This window comes from Sciurus carolinensis, chromosome 2 (assembly GCF_902686445.1).
Source record: "Sciurus carolinensis chromosome 2, mSciCar1.2, whole genome shotgun sequence".
In the NCBI taxonomy this organism is placed as follows: domain Eukaryota; kingdom Metazoa; phylum Chordata; class Mammalia; order Rodentia; family Sciuridae; genus Sciurus; species Sciurus carolinensis.
The window spans coordinates 157,890,682-157,911,838 of NC_062214.1; positions in this window are offsets into that span (position 1 = coordinate 157,890,682).

A 21,157-nucleotide genomic window follows, 5' to 3' on the forward strand; every position below is an offset into this window, starting at 1 on the left:
TCCATTGAGGTGTTTTCTCTTAAGGGAGTTTAAATCCTATTTCTAGAAACCGACTCCAAAGCAATTCTCTTGATGAGAATGGGGTTTCTTGCTAAGTGTGAGATAAAGATAGGGGAAAAAAAAAACATTGCATATTCCAAAGCTATAGCCATGAATTTTCCATTTAAAAACAATCATGCAAGATATTGATTCATTCTACACACCCTGAAATTGTTGTTTTAAAATGGAGACCTTCGCAGACTGGAGGAGGCTTGTTATGGTTTAGATATGAGTAATCCACCAAAAGCTCATATGTAAGACAATACAAGAATTTTCAGGGGTGAAATGATAGGGTTAGGAGAGCCTACAGGCAGGCAAGGTGTCCTGGAGGAAGTAGGTCACTGAGGGCATGACTTTGGGGTTTATCATTTGTCCCTGGTGTGTGGAGCAAGCGCTCTGCTTCCTGATTGCCAGGTCCTGAGCTGTTTTCTTCCACCATACCCTTCTACCATGTTCTGGCTCACCTCAGGCCCAGAGCTATGGAGTGGGCCATCTATGGACTGAGGAGACCTCTGAAACTGTGAGCCAAAGAAACTTTTCTTCCTCTAATTGTTCTTGTTGGGTCTTTTGGTCACAGCTGACTAAAATGTAGAAGAAGCTGACTAAAATAGGACTCTTGATTTCTCAAAGTGCTTTCACTTCTCCGGTTCTTGTTCTCACGTCTCCTCTCCCAAATGCTCTTATCCACCTGCTCCTCTTCCCCAAGCTCAAGCAGTTCCTCCTAGATCTGCCCATACCTCCCTCTCTCTCTCCTCCCATCCCTCCTCCTCCCCAAATTTGCTTATTCTATGTTCCATGATTTCAGGTCCCACTCCCTTCCAAGGACAAAGATAGCAAAGCCTTTTGGATAACCTGACACCTTTACTCATGGACATCTTAGTTACTGTGTAAAAATACTTAATTACATGAAAAGACTTTCCATGTCCTTGGATATTAGTAAAATGCAAGTCAGAACCTTAATGAGGTATTACTTCATTCTCAGTCAATAGGATAGCTATAATTTAAAAAATGTGGAAAATAGCAAGAATAACAAGTATGGCTGAGGATGTGAAGAACTTGAAACACTTATATGTTACTGGTGAGAATATAAAACAATGCAGTGTCTATGGAAAACAGCTTGGTGAGTCCTTAAAATTTTAAACATGGAATTATTGTATGACCTAGCAATTTCACTCCTACGTATATACCCCAAAAGCATTGAAAACAGGTTCTCAAACAAATACTTGTATATGAATGGTTATACTAGCACTATACACAACAGTCCAAACATGGAAACACCTGTATGTTCATCAACAAATGAATAGATAACAATTGTGGTCTATACTGACAGTGGAATATTACTCAGTCATACAAGTAATAAATTGTCATTAATACACATTATGAGAATGTGGATGAGTTTTGGAAATTGTATGCTAACTCAAGAAGTCAGACATAAAAGACATAAAATATGGTATCATATTGTATGATACCATTGTATGCTAACTCAAGAAGTCAGACATAAAAGACATAAAATATGGTATCATATTGTATGATACCATTTATCTGAAACATTCCAAAAAAATAAATCTATAGAAACAGTTACCTGTGGATGGGGAAGGAGGGAATGGTGATGTTCAAATAATGTAGAGTTTTATTTTGGGGTGATGGAAATGTTTCAGAACTCAACAGAGGCAGGGACTGCACACATATATGTAGTGTGTACTAAAGGTTACACACTTTTATGTGTAACCTTTAGTACACACTACATTTTATGTTAGGTTTAGTTCACCTTGACTTTTAAAAGAATGCTTAAAACCATTAAAAAGTAACCCAGAGTAAAAAGGCATCACTTATAAACATATTGAGAGCAAGGGTTATAACTTATGAGGTTTTATATCCTCTATAGAAGCTAACTAAGTGCCTGGTACATAGGTATTGAATGCATATCTCTAGAATAAATAATGAATGGGTTAATGTGTTTTTAGTATAAAATATTTTGTGGCAAGCCCAGCAACCCTTCCCTGACCCCTAAAGCAGCTGCATCTCCTTGTCTCACCTGGTGATGACTCCAAGTTACAAAGCATCTGCGGACTGGAAAATCTCCTATATCCCAATACTTTGAGATTTAGTAAGGAATCTATGCCCTTCTTTTTCTCAACCTAAAATTGCACATTTTGCTATCCTGGTTAGTGAGGTGCCACCGACTGAAATATCCTGCCTCGAGAGTGGATGATGTCAGCATCTCATTATCGAAATTTTTCTCCTGCAAAACCTCCATGTCCCTCTAGAGAATATTCCAATCTAAAGTTAAATTCCTTAAAATGAGTGTTGGTAACTAAATGCAAGGGATAAATAACTCAGTTGTCGTACAAGGTGGCTAAATCAAATCGTAAAATAAAGTTGAATTTCCTGAAAGAAGTTGAATCTTATTCCCAGGCCCTAATTCTGGGCTGAAATTCTTTTGTAATCTATTCATTATCTCAAGTCCTAAAATCTTCTTCTGAATGCTCTTGCTTTCTTTATTGCCCAACCTGACTAACGGGAGATAACTTCAGGAGACTTTTTTGAGTTTTAATATTTTATAACAACTATGGCATCTTTCCCAAGCCAAGTATGGAAGAAGCCAGGATCTAGGGAAGTTTATGTCTTTTGTCTCAGTGCTGTGGCATTTTCAGAATTTCAATATCAGTTCATCAACACCAATTAATACAACTCAGTCTCCCAAAGCCATTGGTTGGTAAGATGGTATCCAGGTCAACTCTAGTTGTTGTTCTAATTGTTAAAAATGTAGGCAGGATTCTTACAGTTTACCCAACAATTTCACATACCTTTTCTAATTTGATTTTTCCAACTACCAGTGAGATGCAGGGAACAGTTACTATTATCTTTATTTCGAAAATTCAGAAGCTGAGATTCAAGAGCTTTAGGGGTTAGTACAAGATCACAGCCAGGCCAGGCTTGAATTCAGTGTTTGAAAAGCTGGGGTTCTAGCCTCTAACTTTTACGCCAGTGCTTCTCATTTCTTTGTTCCCTGTAGTATGGGGTGTCCCCAATCTCACCTGGCCCCACAAATATCAGTGAACCACCAAAATGATAAGAGAGTGCTGCTAAAGGAACATGGCCTATATTGCTTCTTTTTGACTTACACAGAGAGTTAACATGCCCTCAGTCCCTGGGAACCTGCCAGCATTTCTTTGTCGGGTTATTTTTTTTTTTTAATTTTTTTCACAGAACTGACAATATTAAAGACACCACCAGTTGGAACTAAGCTCCCGCTTCAAGTTACCCACCTATCATCTGTTTACTGCTGTTTACTGAACGCTCAGCAAAGAGCAAAGGGATTCGTATCCTAGTTTTTAATTCCTTGCCATTCTCTGATTTCTTTTCATTAAGTACATTCTTCCCTTTCACAAGCTTGTACCCTTTCCAAAAGGAGAGAGACTTGGTGGTGTTTGCTGTGATAGCTGTGATTTTGCTGGATCACGGATTTCCTTTCTTTCTCTCCTATGATTAATAGTTCCACCATATGGTCCTTCAACCTGGCAAAGCGCAACGCACGTTCCAGCAAGTTTCCTTGGACACCATCCAGCCCACCCTGCCCAGGGTTACCACAGCCTGCCCTGATGCTCAGGGTTTCCATGGACTGCCTTCCCCAATCTACAGCTTGACCCAGCTCCCCACTGCCTCAGCACATCAGAAATGGACCTCCCCAGACCCAGTGTGGAGCATAGGTGGATCCAGCGGAACTTCTTTCCTAACACTCTTTGATTCAGTTAACTTCAACTCCTAATGCTGATTCTAATTCTAGGTCTTGAGCAAAGTGCCAAATCTGGTGAAGAAAATATCCCCAGTGGTCACTTCTCTTGTGGAGTTCTTCTGAATCAACTCTCTACTTTCTTCCTTCCCTGCTGGAGGGAATGGGAAGGGTAGAAGAATAAACAGGTTCATCAATGCTTGATTTATTTTCTGCTCTTCTGTACCATGCCAGTTGCAGAAATGACAGACAACACTCTTGTCCACCGTGCTCTGGAGTGCATGACCTCAGCAGATTTTATCCACAACCCATTCCTCTCCCCAGATGGCTCAAGATCATCCCCTGCTCAAGCTGCACATCAGTTTCTGTCTCACTCTTGTGGTTGCAAGAAAGTCAACACTGTACAGTCTCTTTCTTCTCCTTATTCCTGAGTCATCCCCACACCACTAATCTCCAGGCTGACCAAAGCAGTTTCTGCTGTTTTTACAAATCTGATTTGTTCTATTTTTAGTTAAAAAAAAATAAACACAGATATTCCCAGATATCCATACTACTTGTATAAAAACCTCTTATATGAGATCTTTCACATAGGAGTTAACCCAATACTTTCTGCCACGTTGAAAACAACTTTTCCTTCTGAATAGCCCTGCAGAGCTCTCTCCAACCTGACAAATACACTCTGTACATTTTTTTGTTTCCTAAAAAAGAACTTTCATCTTCTCCAATACCCCACTTCTTTCATTTCCCTCATCCCTCTCCCCTTGATCAAAGATGCCTACCTTCTCATCCCATGTTCATTATTAACCTTACAAAATAGTGTCTTATAAGGTCTTCGTGACGTGCCCCCAGCTAACATGGCTATTCATCTGCAAACAGGCCTTGAGTTTGCGAATTACTGAAGGCCATAACCCAGACTCTTAAAGCTACTATTTCTGACTTAAGCAGAAAAGGAATCTGCTGCTCAAGTGGAAGTGAATTCCCACTGCAATACAAAAGAATGATTAAGATGCAGTTTCTATCACCATTGCCCTTTACCAAATGAGAAAGCCAAGGTGCACAACCATGAAGTGTACTGTGCAGGCGTTCATGATGGTACATGGCAGAGCTGGGCCTCCAACCTGATGCTGCAGGTATGACCACAGCACCAACCTACTGTGACAGCCAGACAGATTGCTTTGGTGCAGCTCATCAGCAAAGCTTTCGCTAATAATTTGACTTCCTCTGGGGCTTCTCAAAAGGTTTAGAATTTGCTGACCAAACATAAAGAATACATTGGGTCACGGTACTTATTTCTATAAATTGACAAATTGGAATCTTCTAAATTAAAAGATATTGACTTTTCCTAATCTTTAAAAAAAATTCCGAAGTATTTCTGACCTATTGGCATCCAGGACAAAGGAGATTAAAATCTCACCATTTTCCTAAGCTCCTAGGGTCTGTACTTAGTAATCTCTTACTGCATTATTATACTTAATAATTCTTCATTATACTGTGTGTCCATCTGGATAATTAATACCAGTTACCAAAACAACCCTGAAAAACAAAGGCTTGTGTCTCACATATGATGCAGTCCAGTACAGGGTAGGCATGTCTCCTCTGTCATATAGCTAACCCACCTAGCATTTGTGGCTTTAGAGATCATCACATGAAAAAGAAAAGGAAAAAAAAAAAAAAAAAAAGCAAAGTCTGCATAGATATATTTAAGGGGTAATTTAAAAATATTCCGTTGTCCAGAACCCAATCACATGAACACAAATATGCAAGTGAGACTGAAAAATATAAAAATATAAAGAAGCATATATATATTTAGTAAGCAGTAATGGGCTCTGCTATGATACTTCATATATGGTAAGCACAGAAAATTGGAAAAATACAGGAAAATAATAGAAAAGAAAAAACCTTGAATCATTTTTTTTTTCCAAAAGGATGTCTAACTATGTCTCCAAGGCTGGTTTCAAAGTTCTGGACTCCAGCAATCCTACTGCTTGGATTCTTGAGAACTGGGACTATAAGCATGTGCGATGGTCCCCAGAAGAAAAGTATTCAATCCTAAAGCCTGTTCATTGAGATCAGTTAAATCTTCAAGGCATTTTTACATGTGTTTGTACACATGTGCACATATACAAAGCACTTATACATACTTTAAAATGGTATCATACTATATGCACTGCTTTATAGCCTGCTTTTCCTACAGAACTTTTCCCATACCAGTATCTACGTGGCTCCATCAATATCCTTACATAACCTTCCCCTTTATAGTTATGGCACAATTTGTTCAAGCATTTCCATATTAGTTCACATTTTGATTGTTTCTGTATTTTTTACTCTTATGAGCGGTACTATTATAAGCCGCCTTACAAATACATCTTTATGAATATAATCCACCTATGTGACCTTGTCACATTAGGTTAAACTCCTAAAAATAGAATTGCTTAGCCAAAATATATGGAGTTTTGTGTGTGCTGTTTGGGTATTCTTTATGTTATATCCAACTAACCCTACAAAAATGTTATACAACCTACACTCCTTTATAACTTGTAAATAGTTAAAGCATAACTATTTATGGTCTTATTTTCTCCTAATGTTCTTGTGATTTTTGTGAAAGTGTCTTCTATTTGGTTATTATTCAACACTGGGTATGTGCAGTTTTTCTTCAGGTTGATCACATCCTTCAATCACTTAATAATGACCAAGATGGAAGAAGCTCACTACAACCCATCTATCTCACTGACTACAACTAAAAACTGGACAAATCCTAAAAGGTATTACCTGACAATGCTGAACGGTAAGCAAGAAGAGCCCATTGGAAAGGAAGTCAAAACTTAAAGAATGACCAGTATGGTGGTAAGTTTCCTAATTTGCTTTTTCCTCCTTTAGCTCCTGATTTTAACCTAAATGCAGGCTAAACTGGGGAGCCAAGGAGCAGGTGCAGACAGCAAAAACTCTGAGAGAAATCCATTTTCCTGATCAGAGAGCCACGAAAGGGAACCATGAGAGATGCAGAATGTGAGGGGAATTCCTATCTTTTGAACTCTCTTCCCTTCCAATCCTGGAGAGATCAATCTGCTGCAGCAATGATGGTGGCCTCAGCTTAGGCCCCAATTCCTGGAGGAAATCTGTCTTTCTGGACAGTGAAATCAGAGAACCAGATACCTGTCGTGCCAAGAGTGTGAGTTAAATCCTCCCTCTTTTATTATTTTCTCTCTCTTTTTCCTCTCCACAACACCTCACAGCCAGGCCCAGTCATGCTTAATGGCACAACAGGACTAGAAGACAAAAATTCTGAGTGAACACCATCCTTCCAGTCAAAGGAACTGGGAGAGGTAATGTCCATAAGCCAGAGAGGAGAGGGTTGGAGAAAAGGGTCCTCTAGTTCTACTTAAGGAGGTACAAAGTCCCAGGTGCATTCCCACACAGCAGAGTAAAGGTTTCAAGGCTATAAGAACTAAACTCTGTTATAAACCACACACCATATTCCTGTGTGACCAGTGCAAGAAACAGAAGCAAGCAGCATAGGTAAGACTGTGCAAGCTGAACTGACATTATTCAAAGCAAAAGGAAAATGTGATCAAGTCTCAGGGGAAAAGACAATTGGCAGATGTTAATCCTGAGATAATCCAGGTGTCAGGTTTCTTAGGCAAAGACTTTCAGTAGCCATTTTAACTATCCTCAATCAAATAAAGGAGAACACTCTTGAATTGTACACAAAAATAGATCTTCTCGGCAGAGAAATAGAAAATATTTTTAATAGAACATTTAGAACTGAAAATACAGTCTCATTTTTAAAAACTCACTGGATGGATTCAACAGCAGAATGGGAATGACAGAGGGAAGAGTCAATAAACTTCACAGATGGATCAATAGAAATTATATAATCAGAAGGACAGAAAAAGAAATGAACAAAACCTCATAGACCTGAGGAACAATAGCATAAGATCGAATGTTCACATCATTTAACTCCCTGAAGGAGAAGAGAGATTAATGAAAAAATTATGTATTTGCAGAAGTAATGTTGAAAATAAGACCAGCCCATTCTCAGCAGGCCCGTGCCTAGAGTGTCCAATTCCCCATAGAAAAAAGACAACAAAAGTTAGAGTCAGAATCCCTTCCAAACTGGCTGGAGGAGAAGGGCAGGGTATCAGCTATGGAATGTTCTGAAGGAAAACAAAGGCAGAAGTGTCCATCTTGTAGACTGGAGCCACCTGGCAGGGACAGGGACATGAATGGGCACTGAAAGAAGGGCAGGGAGAAAGAAGAGGACAGGAGAAAAATAGCTACTGTGACCCTTCACTGTGTCCTGGGCCCTGACCTGTGCACTTTATAAGCAGTATTTCAATATCTTTATGAGATACATATAGAGATAAATATAGATATAGATTTAGGTATAGATATATAGATACACATTGCTGGTTATAATGCCAGATTATTTTAAAGGTACACATTTTTATTAAAAATATGAATTTTTGCTATCTTCTATTATGACTTTTCATTTATGACACTAATATAAAGTTCCATTTTTAAAATTTTAAATCAACTTAAGGAAAATCTTCAATAAGGGCAGTATGTGCCTGGGATACCTTGCTTCACTTTCCTCAATTTCCTCATCTGTGAAATAGAAATGACAATAGTTACCACACAGGAAGGTATGGTAAGGGTTAGGGTTACCTGTTTTTACTGGATCTCTTTTCTCTCCGAGGAAGATGGTGGAGTCTTCTCAGAAGACCCTGCCACTGGACCAAGACATCAGTGCCCACAGACCCCCCTTGGTGCTCATTGCGGGTGCAGCTGACCCGTGAGAACACTGCTCTGAGAAGGACCAATGGGCTTGGGGCTCGCTCAGAGCCACAGGACAAAGAGCACCACATTGAGCCATCATATCCTGTGGGACATTCCCTTTGGTCCCTTCCCCTCTTCAAGGGACCCACTTTCCTGAAAAACATTTAATCTCAAGCATTTACTTCCTCCAAGTCTCTTTTTACTTGCTCTTACCCCACTGATATCTACCCAGGGATACTTGGGAATGCTCAATTATGAGAAATAATGAACACAACAGAATCAATAGACCTTGAGTAGCCTGCCAGCAGCCCTAAACAGGAAGCAAGAGAGGATCAAAGATTCTGGCAGAGGAAGTAACTTTATCTACCATATGTTGATCCCTAGAGGTAACTAGGAGATGGAGTCTCTTCTAAATTTCATGAACAGTGGGTAGGCAGAAAATCCACAGCAGAAGAAACCAAGCACCCTTAGGGAAAGGAAAGCGGGGAGGGGAGCGGAGCTCCTGGTGTGAGCCCAGGCTCTCCTCAGCACTAGCAGCCACTCCACCTTGAGTGACAGTACCAGTAAACCAGGTTCCCCGGGGAAAACACTGCTGGCCTTTGTGCATGACCTTTGTGCAGAGGCAGAGTGGGATTTCCCAGGCAGCTGTCAGAGGGGCTGGGTAGGGCTGTGGTGCTGCTCTCAGGTCTCCAGAGCAGGTTCTGGCTCATGACAACTCGTTGGCCAGGTGAGTCAGCAGCCTCTGCCTCCCATTCAGAGGCAGAGAGATTTGATTTTTAGGCTTCTGTCACTTGGACTGGACCCAGGGACTCAGGGTTAGTGAGCCGTGGGCACCAGTCTGGCTTTCTTGTCCCCCACAAAAGTCTGCACTGAGAACAAATACCATCTCTTGAAAACAAATTATTTTTAATAATTCATTGGCTTACTGAGGGATGTAGAGTCCCAGTAGAACACTGAGGACATCCGGAGGAGGAAAGACAAAGTTCCTGGCAGGCTGCCTCGCAGAGCTGAGAAAGCTCTGCCACAGACTGAACCACTCTGCAGACATAGGCTGATTGCCCCGTGGAACCCTGGGCAGTACACACCGGGTCTTTTCCTCTCTGCATCCATTCTTGTCCCCTCTCTACTCCAGCTTCCTTACATCATCCCTGGCCATCTCTTTAAATATGAAAACTAGATTTGATTTGATTATAACTACTTACAGCCTTTCAGCACTCTTGGGTTAAAGAGAAAATTCTTGCCATGTCTATAATTCCTGAAATAATCTCCCCCTTCTCCCTTCTCCCCAGCCTCCTCTTGCCTTTACTTTATGTCCAGCCATCCTGAATGTCCTGCCCCAAGATCTTAGCCCATGCTGTTCCTTCTATCTAGAGTGCTTCCACATATGAGCCTCATTAATTCCTTTTCACTCTCCAAGTCTCAGTCTCTCTGTCTCAATTGACAGGTTCATTTCCTCCTGTTGCATGTCCTCCTGGGCAGCCTTCCTCCACAGCAGACTTAGCAGCGTGCTGACTTAGTGTGAGTATCTGACAGACTGTGAGTTCTGTGAGAGCGGAGACCTGAACCACCCAATGCCTGGTATAGGGCAGATACCCAGTGAATATTTTTGAAGGAATAACTAAATAAAGGAATGAGTAGATTGAGCCACCTGCTTAAGATTGTATAGCTAGAATCCCAACTCAGGGCTGTTGAAGCCACAGTTCATGCTGTAAATGACTATATATCTTGTACTGCAACTTAAAAACATCTTCATGCCTTAAAATCATCTTGCATTCCAAACTTCTCCAAAAAGGAAAAAGAATTACATCTATATAGTTAGAAGAAAAGTATTTACTGGGCCAGGAGTCCAGAGTTACAAAAGTTTAGAGGTCTGGGTGGCTCATTGGAAAGGGAGGGAAGGAACGAGAACCAACTGGGCAAGGATATGGCCCAACTGCTACTAAGGAAAGAATCTAAGATCAGGTCAGTCCTTAGGAAAGGGCAGGGCGGGAATGGTTACAGTCCAGACTCTCAGCCCTGCCTCAAGTGAGAGAAGGGAGCCCTTCCTCAAGACGGCCCAGCCCCCTGCTGAAAACCCACCCAATTCCCTCTGACACCTGGAGACCTGTAGTGTGAGAGGTTCATTAAATAAGGTATTTATAAAGCCACTAGGAACCTTGGGAATTGCTCAGCAGTGCTTCTTTGTAAAAAGAAAACTTCTGCACTGATTTGTCTCCCAGGAGACATTTTTAAAAGAACACTACCCTTCTTTTCTGGCCCTGCTCCACCCTGATATCCCCCCGCCCCAATGCTGCAACTTATGGCAGCAAGTAACACAAAACTTCGGCTCAGTCCTTTGTTTGTTCCTTAAGTGTTTAATGAACACAGGTCCTGCAACAGGTTGTGTGATGGAAGCCGAGGGAACAGAAATGGACAAAACAGTCTTTTTCTCCACTAAGTAGGGTGTTTTAATCAGCTTTTTCGCTGCTGTGACTTAAGGATACAACCAGAACAATTGTAGAGCAGGGAAAGTTTATTTGAGAATTCACGGTTTCAGAGGTCTTAGTCCATTGAAGGTTGGCTCCATTCCTCGGGGCTCCAGGTGAGGCAAACATCATGGCGGAAGAGTGTGGCAGAGGGAAGCAGCTCACATGGTGATCAGAAAGCAGAGAGAGACTCCACTCTCCAGATACAAAATATATGCCCCATAGCCACGCCCCCAATAAACCACTTCCTCCAGCCACACCCCACCAGCCTCCAGTTACCACTCAGTTAACCCCATCAGGGATTAATTCACTGATTAGGTTAAGAATGTACTTCAATCATTTCTCCTCCAAACCTTCTTGCATTGGCTCACACATGAGCTTTTGGAGGACACCTCACATCCAAACCACAACATAGGGAAAAGAAGGAAAAGAAAGGATACTGCTTTGCAGTGCTGCCTGGGCTGCTGGAAGGAGCCAGGGTGACCAAATTGCACATTTCCAAAAAGAAGAACATGAAAGCATTGCCCAAGCCCCCTGTTTCACCTGGACCCTCTCTCATGGGCATTGCATCCTCTGTAGCTGTTCCCACCTCTTCCCAGAATGAACCCTTAACCTTCTTTCCTTCAGTCACATGGGCTCTTGCAGCCCTCTTGTAGGGAGGGTGGCTGCTGGACCAAGGAGCCAGTTCAGCCTCCAGTTGGTCAGGTGCTGTCATGATGTGGCTTGCTGGCCTCAGAAGCTGATCCCCTGGGGTGAGACTGACCGACGCAGGTGGAGCCTGAGACCCACGCAGAGCAGGGAAGCGTCCTCTGGAGCGGGTTGCTCATAGTTCCTCAGCCTAGCAGCATCTTCCTCACAGCAGCCCTGAGGCTGGAGGCTCACTGGAGAAAACAAACAAAGAAACACAGGCTCCATAGCAGGTCCCTTGGTGCCATTTCCTAGAAGGCAGAAAAAACTAGCTGTCACCAATAGAAATGGGCCACCTGACTTTTGCAAATGGAGTCAGCTTGTCAGTTGTCAATGTTTACAGAGGACTCGCAGCAGACATGGAACTGCCTGGTTGCTGGGAAAAAGACCACTCGGGTCTTACCTTGCAGGAGGGTGGGTCAGCCACCCCACCCCCAACCCTGAGAATTTTTCTAGCTCCTCCTTAATAAATAGACTTGCTGCTCTGGGTCATTGTACTTGAGCATTTATGGTGACAGACAAACTTTGGGGGAGATCCTGTTCTCCTGATTCCAGAAGAATAAATCACCCTCTTGGTAAACATGGATCCAACCTCAACAATAGCAGGAGACACAGTCATTGGGGAGGGAAGGGAGAAAGCTCACTTAGCTGGGAGTGAGGGGTTCCAGGGGAAGGATAGCCCACTTGTAACCACCCACTAACCAACCTCCACCTTCTCTCTGCAAAAGAAAACCAGGAACAAAACAAAGAAGGTAGATGGAGGCAAAAGGATATACCTTGGCTGTGGATTAAGTCTTCTCCCAGGAAGAAAGATTCTGGAATTTTTTTTAAAAAATCAAATCTCTTACAGAAAACCTGGAAACAATAATTGTTCACTCCATCAAAATGCCCCATGTTCAAAAAATGTAGCCTAAACAAATAAATACCAAACCAAAGTTTTCCACAGAAGTCAAGAATGTTAAGATGATGATTTTCAATCCAATCAACAAATGGGCTAAGGAAATGAACAGACACTTCACAGAAGATCTACAAGCAATCAACAGATATATGAAAAAATGTTCAACATCTATAGTAATAAGAGAAATGCAAATCAAAACTACCCTAAGATTCCATCTCAACCCAATTAGAATAGCAATTATCAAGAACACAAGCAACAATAGGTGTTGGCGAGGATGTGGGGGAAAAGGTACACTCATACATTGCTGGTGGGGTTGCAAATTAGTGCAGCCACTCTGGAAAGCAGTATGGAGATTCCTCAGAAAGCTTGGAATAGAACCACCATTTAACCCAACTATCCCACTCCTGGGCCTATACCCAAAGGACTTAAAATCAGCATACTACAGAGATACAACCACATCAATGTTCATAGCTGCTTAGTTCACAATAGCCAGATTGTGGAACCAACCTAGATGTCCTTCAATTGATGAATGGATAAAGAAACTGTGGCATATATCTATACAATGGAATATTACTCCACCATAAAGATTGATAAAATTATGGCATTTGCAGGCAAATGGATGAAATTGGAGAATATCATGCTAAGTGAGATAAGCCAATCCCAAAAAACCAAAGGACGAATGATCTCACTGATAAGCGGATGATGACACATAATGGGGGGTGAGAGGGGTTAGTGTTAGGGTTAGGGTTAGGTTTAGGGTGAGTGTTAGGGAGGGGGGAAAGAATGGAGGAAGGAAGGACTGTATAGAGGGAAAAGAGGGGTGGGAGGGGTTGGGGGAAGGGAAAAAATAACAGAATGAATCAAACAACATTACCTTATGTAAATTTATGATTACACAAATGGTATGCCTTTACTCCATGTACAAACAGAGAAACAACATGTATCCCATTTGTTTACAAAAAAAAAAGATGATGATTTTCAAACTCTTTTCTTCCTACATCTGACCTCACAGGTTTGCATCCCATTTTCCTAGGGGGAAGGAGTCTTTATTCTCTGTAGGAGAAAAAGAATGGTGTGGGATTCCTCACACAGAAGCGTTGCATTGGATGCAAGTGAAAGACCTCTGGATGGGGAAGGGAGGGAGGGCTCAGAAGCACAGGTGATCACAGAAGTGAAGGGTGAAATGCGATAGTGAGGTCACAGTACAGGGTGCAGGTCAGAGTCACTGACAGAGAAGGTCTTTGTACATTCTTAGCATCTAGGTTGAGATCTGAGGGCCAACATCACTAAGCTTCCACGTGCCTCCAGGTATCTCCTGAACCTGTGTCCCATAATAATGAATGTTCCCATGGGAGATGCAGGAAACAACATCCATTTAGATAGGTTTTATGACTCCAAGTCTCCTCGCCTAGTTTATTAATTCCCTGCTGCTAGTGTAACAAATTACCACAAACTTTGCAGACTAAACTGACACAAATTTATTATCTCACAGTTCAGTAGGACAGAAAGGTCTGGCAAAGGTCTTGCTAGGTTAAAAATCCTGCCTTCCTGTCTGGAGGCTCTAAATGAGAATCCTTTTCCTTGCCTCTTCTAGCTTCTAGAAGCTGCCTGCATTCCTTGGTTAATGGCCCCTTCCTCCATCTTCAAAGTCAACAATGGCAGGTTAAGTCTTTCACCACACGACATTACTCTGATTTCTTCTCTCTCCCTCCCCTACATTTAAGGACCCTTGTGATTCAATCAGATCCCCACAGATAATCCAAAATAGTCTCCCTATTTTAAGGTAGGCTGATTGGCAACCTTAATTCCATCTGCAACTTTAATTCCCCTTCACCTTGTAAGGTAACATGTTTGCAGGTTCCAGGGATTTGGACTTTGGGGAACCATTATTCTGTCAATCACACCTAGCATGCAGATTTATTACCTGGGAGAGAAAATCATAAATTATAAAATTAAACAAATGTCATCCAGAAGAATGCATGCGGTTGAACTTCTGAGGTTCGGGTAAAGTGCATTTTAATGAAAAGCAGAAATCAAAAAAAGGTCATCTTGAGCACTGAAGGGCTGGAAATCTTAATGTGGACCCAATACTCTGTGTGAGGACATGAAAAGGAAAATAAGAAGTAGGTCATAAATTTCCTTGCCCTGTTCTCTATTTTTCAAGGACACATGAGAATTTTTGACTGCCGATTCCCAGGGCTTTCAGTACTTAGCCAGTCTGGTTTCCTTCCTCTATCATGGTACCTACCTTTTTCCCCCTAAAACCAGACAGATGAAAAAAAATATATATATATATACACTTTTTAGATGAAAGCAGCTCTTATACCCAGCATCTGGCAGCAAAACCTAACTGCAACCAATGGGACCCCAGCAAGCTTTCTCAACATGTGGCCCTTAATTCACTACATCAGAATCCCCTGGCCTGTTTTTTAGAACTCTGGGTGTGGGATCCAGAACTCTGCATTTTAAAACTAAAGCATGACAAGCTCTATTTTGAAGTTTCCCAGTCTGTGCAGACTCTCCCAGCTCTTAGCCACTCCCATAAACAATTTGCTTAATCAATGTTTGCCTAATCAGAGCAGCTGATTCTCAGGCACATAATATTTTTTCACAGCCTAAATTTTGTTCTCCTGCCTGCAAAGAAAAAAAAAAAACAAACATTTTGATATTTCAGTGCAGGTGTATAAACAGGAGTCTCTATCTTAAATATTAATCCATGATGAAAACTGATTGATGCATAATTCATTAGTGGAGCTAATAGACCAAAGTGCCTTTCTTAACTTAACAAATTGATGCAGAAGCTATTAAAAATTGCAAAAGAAACAGTGTTGATTTATGCAGATGAGTTCTGGCTGCCAGTAAATACAGTACAAGAGGAAAATAATATGATGTCACTTCTGCCAAATGACTTACTACAAGTGACTTACCTGGAGAATAGAAAGATATGCTTCTTAGAATTTGAAAAATCTGAAAAACTTAAAAATAGCTTCTTAAAGGGGAAAAAAAATGAAAAAGTCTTAGGACAAATTTAAAATCAGATTGCTGTTTATCATTAGCAATTGAAATAAAGATTGAGGGCAATTTAAAGTATTATCTAGATTAAACATGAACAGATTTCAGTTTTAAGATAAGAATATTTTCAGATATAACAATATTTTTATTTCTTTTACTTCATAATATTAATTATTCTTGTAACCCTAAATCAACTCATTCAGTCACCTCTTTGAGAGAAAACAAATGTGTCATCTTGGTAATTTTTAGTTAGATAAGTACTATGAAATATATTTATTATGAAAAAATTAAAATGGCAGTACTGTTAAAGCTAAAGTCCCCTTTGGCCATGTCTCCAATTAATTCAGCCCTTCTTCCTCTCCCCAGAGGTCAGCACTGATGTCACCCTTAGTCCATCCTTCCAGGTCCTGTTTTATGCATATACCCATGAAAAGCATTCAGAACTGTGTATATATATATTTATATATATATATATATATATATACATACACATATATACATACATTTTTGTTTAAGTAGTGTCATATTGCACACATTCTTCTGCAACTTGAAGTTTTTCTCCCACTACACCTTAGAGAGATCTTCCTGTGTATGATAATGATAGCTGTGTTCCAGAAAGAGTTCTAAACACTGCCACATGGTATCTAATTTAATCCCCATAGCAACCCCTTGCAGTGTGTCCTATTATCACCATTTCCCAGATGGGGAAATTGAAGTTTAAAAAAAATGTTTCCATAGACACATAGTTCATAGTCAACACAGAGTTAAAAATGATAAGCACCAAGTAATTTAAATCAACTTTGACCTAAATCACGACAAGAAGTCGACTTCAATAGCAGGAGCCTTCAGATGATATTAGAGCATTACTTCCAAATTTAATGCACTGAATTAACAATTCACCTTTGTTTTGATAGGTAAGAGAGAAGGTTAGTAAATATTTAAATTCCAGTTATCATGAAAGTCAAATAAATCTATAATTGTTTTGCATCTCGATGGCATACATTTTTAAATTCCTAGTCTATTTTGAAAAGCAAATAACTTTAATATAGCCAAGGATTTTGAGTTATAACCTTGAGATCATGAATGCTTGTTAAAAATAAAATGCAGATTTGTCAGAAATGTATTGTGGAACTGTCGCTCCTGACCTCATGATGATTTACTGCTGACTCTGACTGCTCTGATCTGGTTCCAACGAACTCAACAAGTGCAGAGTCACTTTAAATTAGGAGCATAACTAAAAGCATTCTTCCCTTTGAAAAGTATTTCACAAAAATAAAATGACTCTTATTAAATTAAAATTTTAATACAGATTCTCCATTTTCTCCAAAGCTGCAGAGCTGTTTTTCAAGCATAGACCTTGCGTGTGACTCTAGAGCTAACACTCTAAACCACTACACCATGGCACAACTGAATCTACCTCATTCTTTTTACCTGCTATATTATATTCTATAGGATGACTATTACCACAGTTTATCTGACCATTTACTTACCCATTTAGATGGTTTCAAATGATTTGAGATTTCTAATAGCACTGCAAGTTAGTGTTGTTTTTTTATATTCCTCCTTATACTGCTACATACATATTTCTCCACAGCAATCTAGTTCCCATCACCCACTGATTAGAAATAGAGACTGCCCTCTCTCTCTCTCTCTCTCTCTTTCTCCTAGAATCCATGAGTACATCAGCTTCCTCCTCCTCCACAGGCTCCTGCCATGATGTTCTGCCTCCTTCAGGCCCAGAGCAATGGAGAAGAGCTGGCTGGCCATGGACTGAACCTCTGAAACCAAGAGCCAAAATAAACCTTTCCTCCTCTAAGTCGTTCTTGTCAGGTATTTTGGTCACAGCTATGAAAAGCTGACTAGCACAAGCTCTGAGAATGATTTTAAAAGGAACAAGAACTGTGTGTTTATTCTAGAAGAATGTTACCAAAACCAAATGACTTCAATGTAAAGAAAATATTACCCCAGAGAGTGTCATGAACCTCAACGACGCTCTCATCGTTTTATCACTTCACTTGACAGCTTTGATTGCAAAAAGAAATAACTTCGTGGATGTTTAATATGATGAAAAGAAAATGTTTAAACGGACCTGCCTTCCTGACATAGCACACTTCTCCACAGCCATCTGTGTGTTTCCTATACTTACACACTTATTTTTTACCAGTTGTGATACAAGGCATTTTTTTTTTTTACTTTAAGCAGAATTTTTGGTAAACATTCTTTTATGTTTCCCTGATGTTGCATCATTTTTGTAATTAATTTGGAGTTACTTAATAACAGGACAAATGTCAAATTTTATTTAACTATGTTTTGGGGCCAGTAAATGGTCTCTGATGTTATTATATGATAAACAATGCTGCAGTGAACTTCATTTTTACACAGATTTTTCTTTCTTCTTCTGAACTATTTCCTTTGGGTAAATTCCTTGGGACAGACTATTAATTCACTGAGCATGTATCTACGGTTCTTGATCCAAAATACCAAACTTGCCCCTCGATATTCCAGCAGAATTTTCACTGAGGTCCCAACAAAATCTTCACACCAAGTCTCATTTCAGGAGAGGGAAAAGAAGGCTAAAAATCAAGTCTAAAAGAAACCAGACTTCAAATAAGAAAAATTATGCATATTAATAATCTATTTGAATTTGAAAAACACTACCTCGGAATCATACTCTAAATCATCTATCTTTAACTAAAGCTCAGTACCAAGAATCTGTCTCAGTAATTTGAGAAAATATAAATATGAACTGGATACATAATCCCTGACTTCGAGAGCTCATCAACTGAATGACATTTAGTGAACTGGCTTTGGGAAACTTTTATTTCCCAACTCTGTCACGGGCAAAGTGGGAGTACACATTATTTGCCTTTCTTGGTGAGGAAAGGTAAGTAAAAAATGAGATTGGTGGGCACATGCTTTTGATTTTAAAAATGCATCATCACTGATCATCACTGTTAAGTACCATTCAAGTCTAACGGGAAGCCACGGAGTCACCATCAGTGACAAGATGATGATTAGATTCCAGGGTCTGCTCAGTCAGCTCAGAAGGCCTGTGTGGCGGTCCTGTAGGCTAAGGGGCCTAGGGAGGAGGGGGTGCCCAACAGAGTTGTATAAATTAAGATTTATTCATAGCAGAAAATAGTTTTTTAAAAGTGCTTAAAAAAGAAATATGTCTGCCAAAATACCAGTGATCTCTAGTGTTGCATCTCCCTGGAGGTAAATTCTTCCCAGGAAGCCACATGATGCTCAAAGGAAGGCTGTTTGGTGAACTCAGAATCAGACCTTGGGAGCGGACTCTAAAACTCAGGTTCAGGAATGCTTCAGGCTCTGCAGCATCTGAGTCCAATGCTGAGGTACAACTGCATCCTTGGACTTGGCCACTTTTCTAGACAGTTCTCAAATGGCAAATGGCACTGCCAATCTTGGCCTTAGAGAACCCTTTCCCATGCTCCCATGCTGACCATCCTCCTTCTGAAGAGCATTTTGTCCCCTTCAGACATGTTAATAGCCTAGATCAAGTTCCACTCAGTGTTTGTTGGTCTGGGACAGATTCCATCCCACTGGGGCTGATGTTGCTGGTATCTGTGATGGATTGATTGATGGCCCATGCTCAGTTAACGAGTTGGCAAATTAACAGGTTCCCTCACTAATACTTCCATCTTATAACCACAACCCAGAAATGAACAACCCCAAATCGTTGTCTGTCCAGACCTTGCCAGGCTTGGCCCTTCTCTAAGAGACAGGGCCTTTGCAATGAGCTCAATTATTTTAATAACATACATAGATTCTTCTAAAAATGACAACATAATTTGTACTCTTTAATAAGATAAACTGTACTCCTGCAATCTTCTTTAAGCTATAAATTTACTTGACAAATCTTTTTTCCCAAGTCTGTAAATTTTAGCTTGACTGAATCCTGTTAGATTTTAAGAGATCCTGAACGAAATGGATTCAAAGTCGTGAACATTATTGCATTAACTGTACATTATTGCATTAACTGGGGGGTGGGGGGAGCAAAAATTGTACATTCAAAAGCGGATTCTCCCCCTTTGCCATAAAAACATCACTTCATTGTAAATTCACCGAGTTGTTGGACAGTCAAGTTCTCAGTTTTTCCTTTTTACTTAGCAGCTCCTGCTAGTTACCTTAGTTTTCTAATTGAAATGTGACTAGGCATAAGAACTTAACCCAGATCATGCCAGATATTTATCAGGTATTTTTTTTTCTTTCAAAATCATCTTACATCTGTTACAACATGAATGACATTGGAGGACATTCAGCTAAAATAAATAAATAAATAAGCCAGACACAGAAACACAAATATTATATGATCTAACTTATAGGTGGACTTTTCAAAAGTTGAACTCATAGAAAGAAGCAGAGAGCAGGATAGTGGCTACTCTAAGAGGACAGGAAATGGGGAGTTGGCCAGAGCTCACAAATTTCAGTTATAAGATGAGTAAGCTCTGGGGTCAAATGCACAAGATGGCTGTAATTAATAATGCTCTGTTGAGTATTTGATTTGCTATGAGATTAGGTCTTAAACATTCTTACTATCAAAATAAAAAGTAACTATGTGAGGTGATCGAGGTGTGAACTAACTTGATTGTGGTGATTATCTCACAATTTTACAAGCATCGAATCATCACATCATATACCTCACATACATACAATTTTTATTTGTCAATTGTGCCTCAGAAAATAAAGCTGAAAAGATTATAAGTATAAAATTAATTTAGTTTCAAAGAGACAGAAAGTAGATTAGTGGTTACCAGGAGCTGGGGCGGGAGAAGGAGAATAGAGAGACTGCAAATACAGAAGAGATTTCATTTGGGGGTAATGAAAATATTTTGGAATCAGGTAGTAGTAATGGTTATACAACTTTGAGAATAAACACTAACAATCACTGACTTTTGGTTAAAATTAACCTATAAAGGATGGATTTTGTATTATGTGAACTATATCTTAATAAAAAATTAATTCAGAGAAACTTTGGGGTTCTCAGAATATTATATTTTGGTGTTACTCATTGCCCATGGACAAAACTTACAAGCATAAAGAAAAGGAACTAGTCCAAAAAATCTTGATTTGAAAGAGATTTTGAGCCTTGAACAAAGTATAAAGCAAATCCACAGTGGAAGATTGAAATCTTACCAGTTTCTACTAAGGAATTGATGAGTGACAGCAATTGGGTTGCTTGAGCCCTTAGGAAATGATGAGAAACTGTCACATGTTCTCCAGGGGGCAAATTGAGCAACATTTCATGCATGACATTAAGACTTTCATGTCTCATTAATGCAGGAACTCAGAGTGGCCACCTGATTGATCCACTCACCCCAACAGCCACTGGCCTGTTCCCATCCTTCTAGAAAATGACTCTCTCCTGCAAAATCTAGTCCATTCTGGTGCAGAAAAAAAGGGCACAGACCTTAATAAGAAGTAGACATTAGATTTCTGAAAATGCAGTCAATAAACTGAATTTGTATAAAAGAAATCACCATTCCTCCACTCAATTACACAAAAATCTCAGAAATACATTTGTAGAGG